The sequence below is a fragment of the Phaethon aethereus genome (assembly GCF_964289735.1).
Source record: "Phaethon aethereus genome assembly, chromosome: 4".
Lineage (NCBI taxonomy): Eukaryota > Metazoa > Chordata > Aves > Phaethontiformes > Phaethontidae > Phaethon > Phaethon aethereus.
The window spans coordinates 51,445,426-51,451,521 of record NC_138578.1 but is presented as its reverse complement, the minus strand read 5'-3'; positions in this window follow the sequence as shown (position 1 = coordinate 51,451,521).

Below are 6,096 nucleotides of genomic sequence, written 5' to 3'. Positions count from 1 at the left end.
GTGGAGGAACAAATGAAACACTAGTTAACTTAAACATTAAAACTTGACATCTTAAATTTTTTTTGAAATAATATATTTAACCTATAATAATTTTCTTATGTATTGTAAATATAATGTATATTTATGCTTCATTACAAATGTGTAAAATGGTCTGATCAAGTACAGCTCCACAAATTTATCCTTTTAGGCCACTTTGTATAAGAACTCTCCATAGCTGTTAAAGATTCAAACCCACACATTTTATTGTGAAACGAGACAAAAGCAAAATAGTATCTTAAAATGCTCTGAAAAGCAGGGCAATATTCTTTGTTGGTCCTCTAAAGTTGGGAGAAAGCTCTCTGTTATATTCAAGTGATTAAAATCTGAATTGGGCTAGTTGTCCTTGAACTAAAGAAGATTTGTGCAACTTCTCTGTGCCAGGAGAGGATGTAGATAATTTTACTGTTACAGAATAATTTTTGGGAAAAATGTGTAATAGTTATCAGCTTTTATTCTAATAGTTATCAGCTTTTATTCTAATGATGACATCCTTCCACTGACAGTTATGCATATTTTGTACTGTATGACCCATAGTGTTTTAAATCCCATTATTTCATATGAAAATTATTTTATACGCCAAAATGATCACCATTGTATCTCACTGCCTTGCAAACATTAGCTGATATAACTTCACAATTTTCCATAAGGTAGATGTGTGCTTTTCAGATCACAGATGAGAAACCAAGGCCTCCAATTACTAAAATATTTACCTAGATTATACACGAACCAATTATAAATTGACTAGTTAAACTGCTCCAAGCTATCACTTTTTTGAATTTTTTTGAATTTTAAGTTTTAAGTTGTTCTTCATGCTAACCAAATCATATGAATGTATCATATGAATGAGAAGCTTCACCACAATTCAATGCAACAAGATCTGCTACTGTCTGAAGTGGTGAATCCTATGAATTTCAGGCTTAAAAAAAGGAGGGAGGGGGAAAGCTGCAAGAATTGTCTGGCATTGAATTCTGCTATTAATTTAGGTTTCGGAGGTTTCTGCCATGATAAAACATGCACTTTCACCTTACAACAGTAGTAATTATGGCTATTGCAGTGACTACTGTTTTGAAAACAGCTGTTGCCATCTGTTGCAATGACACTGTCTGTGAGAGGAGTGACCAAAGAGTACGTTAGCTATCGGGACAATCTGCAAATGATCTATCTATGATAACTGCTGTCCTGACTCCATGCATACCTTAAATACGTTATCTTGGAGAGAAGGGACTATATTTTTTTCACTGGAAGATTCATATTTAGCTGTTCTGCTTCACTCTCTGTTATTTTCATTATAAAAGCACACTGTTCTCCCTCACATTTGTCTTAATATTCAAACTGTTCTATCATGATTTCACTAACTGTGAATGCCTGAATACCGCAATCAGTCTTAAAAGGGTTGCATATCTTTACAACTACAGTATTCTTATTTTTTTAAAAAAGACTATCAAGTAAATCTTGCATACTGTTCAGAGAAATTTATGTTAGTAAAAAAAATAATAGAAGACTATCAGGCACAATCAAGGCAGATCGCGTCCCTTACAGCATGTGTGAGCTACTAAGAGCAAGCTGCACAAGAGGGATAAAGAGCTGAAGAGTGTAGAGTCTGTGCAGTTGGTTTGGTTTGTCATCTTCAGACGAAGTCACGCTTCTATTTAAAGGGTGTCTCTTTCTAAAGCATGTTCCTGTTGTGGGGAACTTCATATGGGCAGCACTTGGAAGACAACTTTGCCCGTATCAGCTTTAGCACTGAACTAAAATATGCTCAAAAGACATAATTGAAATATAGGAATAGTCTCATAAATAAAATTATAAATGTGATGATCTAAATATATTGCTCAAGATATTTTAATCCTGGAAGTTAATCTTTAATACAGGAAGTTGGATGGTAAACCCAAGACGGATTATTGATCCTATAGTCACTCACAATATGAACTCACTATGATTGTAAGAGAATTAAGAGGCGTATAAAGGAGCAACTGAGAGCTCCATTTGGCAGACTTGTCAATCAGAAACAGGGAAGACCTTGAAACAGAGAGGACACAGCAGAAAAACTACAGAGTGGACCTGAAGTAGGAACAAGGCTTGAGGGAACCAAAGTCTTTGTACTGTTGTCCTCCCAAAAAAGGAGAAAGGTCAAGAAGACTAGGAAGAGACATGAAAACTCAAGCTCTGAAAGGGAATGGCTGACCTAATGTCATTTTTCTGCTTCAGTCGCCCAGCAAGGAGACCCAGACAAGGTAGAGGACAGTGAGCAGTGCTGATCCTGGAAGGGGCAGTACCTTGTACCTTTAAGCCAATTTCTCAGCAGGTATAAATTCCCATAGTTTATCTGATCCCACAGTTGCAGTCACATGACATTCACTCCATGGTCAAACTTACAGTGATAAGAAAAGTGGTAAATAGGGTCAAGCCCCATGTATGTTCAAAGTGCTTTGCATATACTAACTGAATCAACAGCTTCAGTCTTGGAATTAATGTCAGTAACTGTTTATTAGTTTCTCAGATTTCTACAAGAAGTTTCAGAAAAGGTTGTATTAGTAACAGTTCTCTGAAAGTGTACATCCATGCTCTTTGGTAATATCTAAAGTTAAAGTTCTGTTCAAGGGAAGCTTAAAATCTTGCTCTAGGAAGACTGCTTTGCAAGTTAGTTTCTTAAACTAATTGCTCCACTCATCTAAATAATTACCCTGGTTGTTACATATATATTTATTATCCAGAAATGCACATGGAGGTTAAAATAATTAAAAATGTAGGGAGAGAATACAACTGCTGATAAACATTCACACACAGTGCAATAAAAACATTAACTCCAAAAACTGCAAAAAAATTACAAACCTTAATCCATGACACAGATGAAAACAATTGCATAACTTAGCAAGTATTTTTGTGTTGCTAGCGAATCCAAAGAGTTAGTATGTGCTGAGAGACTTCCAAGACTTGTGCTATAACACCTGTGTTGGTTTTACAAAAACAAAGAACTAAATTTGTACAGGAGAGATCCCTTTCCAGGAAAATCTTAATCTCGGACAGTAGATATGTGGATTGATTATCACACATCATGATAGAGTGAGAAAAACTTAGTGTAGTATTTTCAAGCTGAAAGCACAAGCCCTTAACAGTTGGCTGAAAAAAAAAATCACTTTCTGTTTTAATAAAATAGAAGTTTAAGGCAACTCTTGTGAAACCTTGAAATTTTATCCATATGAGAGTACTCCTTTACTATTCAAAGATTACACCTGGAATGTGCTCTGCCACAGCTGTGCAGAAAGATTTCTCCAAAGCTGCAGAATGAAAATTCTACAAAGGTACCTTTTTCCTTCTCTGTGCCTGGGCTTTCTTCACAGGTTACTTAGACAATCAATCCTATGTTCAAATTTCCCCTAAATTTGTTGTTTTTCCAATCATTCAATAACAAGCTACTAAATAGATTTGACGACATTAGAGAAACTCTGTCCTAAGAAAATTTTGAACTCTCAGCTTGTTTTCTTGTTCTTGAATTCTGAAGACAGCAAACTAGATTAAATTCAGATGCCTATTTCTGTTTGTACAGCGTCAATAAGAATTGCATTGCAAATAAATACAGTAAGACAGAATCTGCTAAAAGGACAGATAATGACTTGAAAGATTTTTGCTGGCTTTCTTAGAATTCAAAATGGTTTTAATGATTAAACTCATGCTCAAATTTTGCTTTGTTTTAATTAGGTAGTGTTACAAAAATTGCCCCATTTTCCTCATCTGAAAAATGAACAATAATTCATTATTTGATCTCCTTTTAGGCTTAAAAAGCAGCCTTGTTCATACAGCCATACATTTTTATACATTTAGAAACTACAGATTTGAATATGAGGTTTATTAACTAACTAGATATAGCAGCAAAATAGCTAGATACTGCCAAAACATTCATACATCGTTAGCAATGTTGCACCAGTTATACAGCCTTCAAAAACATTACTTTTAAACTATAGCAATTACCACAAATTCTTCCTTCTTCCCTCACAGGTAACTAAAATGTTTACCTTTACCCTCTGGACAGAACTCAAAGTTGTTAAATCTTCTTAAGCTGATGCAAAGAATTCCACAGCCCTTCCCAGGCTGCGATTGTTTTTGCTATTAAAATCTGTAGAGTTGAGACTTACATCTGCCATGAGTCACTGGGCAGGAATGTTACTGAGAAATTGCAGTTATCAAGACTAAATTGCAACATAAGAAGGAAGAAGACAGTAATTCTGTGCCTAACATAACACTTCTGAAATAAAAACAGACCAAAAATAACAAAGGATAATCCATTCCCTTTCATTGCTGTGATCCAGGAAATTGCTCTCAGCATCACATTCAGCTATATACTCCAGTGGTCTCCTGAATCAGAACCTAAATCTTTTAGGCTTTAGACGTATATAGACAGCATAACTGACTCAACTTTTAAAACATAATCACTCAAGACTAGAAGTTACATGCTAGAGGTGTAAAATAAAAAGAAATCTACTTAAAAAAAAACAACAAAAAAACAAGTGACAATGATAGTACAGACAAAGCCAAAGGGAACAAGGAAAAAAGGACAAAGAATCTTGTTTGATGTAAGTCAGTATTTTTTAGCTAAATTGGAAGGCACTCAAAAGCACATGATCTCAGTGACTTGGTTAGACAAAATCACTTTCTATATAAGCTTTTTAGAGCCAGATGAATACAAGAAATAATGTTTTAAAATGCAATTTGTTTTGAGTGTTTGCCCTCCTTCTATGTTGGCTCTTCCCAAAAAGTTTAATAAATGAGTATGCTTAAAGGAATGCTTCTGGAAGAAGTGAACTCTTAAGGAAATATTGAACAAAAGAAGTAAGAGGAGTTTTACACTCCACAATATAAATATTCACACCATCAGCTTCCTTGTGAAGACTAATACTTGTTTCACACTTCCTTTGAATAATTTTTGGTGTATTACTTGGAATTTGGCAGTATTTCTATTTACTAATTACATTACATCAACTAACTAACTTCATATTCTGAATTTCAAATAATTGCAATAAATTTCTCATAAGTAGCCTGCTCTAAGAATCATTCAAAAATTCAAAATCATTCAGCAAGTCATTTTTACTGGGAATCTTACTACGTCTAATGACTTGCAAGGAGGGAGATACCTGTTCATACCATGACTCTTAATGATCGTTACTCAGTGGATGGGTTCTGAATCTAGAAAGTGGAAAAAAGGCATGGCATTTTAAACTTGGATTTATTAACCATTTAAACAATTTATTGAGGGTTACAAGCAGATTCTCCATCACTTGAAGTTTTTAAACAAAGACTAGATGGCTAAAATGTATGGCTGTGGTTCAGTTACACAAGAATTGTTTATTTATTTTACAATTACAGCATCATCAGAGATTTGTGTTATTCAAGAAGTCTATAGGCTACCCATCATCAGAATGATTTTGCAAGAATTAACATATTAAATACAAGCCTCTCAAAGAGTATACAGGTGGAAGTCATATAAGCACAAAAGGAAGAGAGAAAGTTCTTTGTTAGACGTATTGGATACATCCAATACCAAAAACTGACAAATGTCATAAACCTTGACATGGCCAGTAAATACCCATCGTATTCAGATTTGCTGCTCTTGGGAGAGTTTGCACAGAAGTGAAGCAAAATATGGCAAGGATCATTAATTAGTCTTTTTATCAGGTTTTTGACAAAAGTATGTATGAAGAATAAAATGCTGTTCCTCACTTCACTAAATCAACATGTTTATTACTTCCTATAAGCAAGGTAAAAACAGCCAGTTGTATTAAATCCATCTTGTATCTTTTGTAGTTGTTTAAAAGAAATAGTACAAGAAATCAGTGGTTTTTGTTCCCATTGTATTAGCACTTTCAGCTGAGTATCTCCCCAAGTATTTTATCTTACAGAAGTTTAACAGCTTTGGGCAATCCCAGACACGGATACAGGCTGGACAATGAATGGGTTGAGAACAGCACTGCCAAGAAGGACTTGGTGGATGAAAAACTGAGTGTGAGTCGGCACTGTGCGCTCACAGACCAGAACGCCAACTGTGTCCTGGGTTGCATCAAA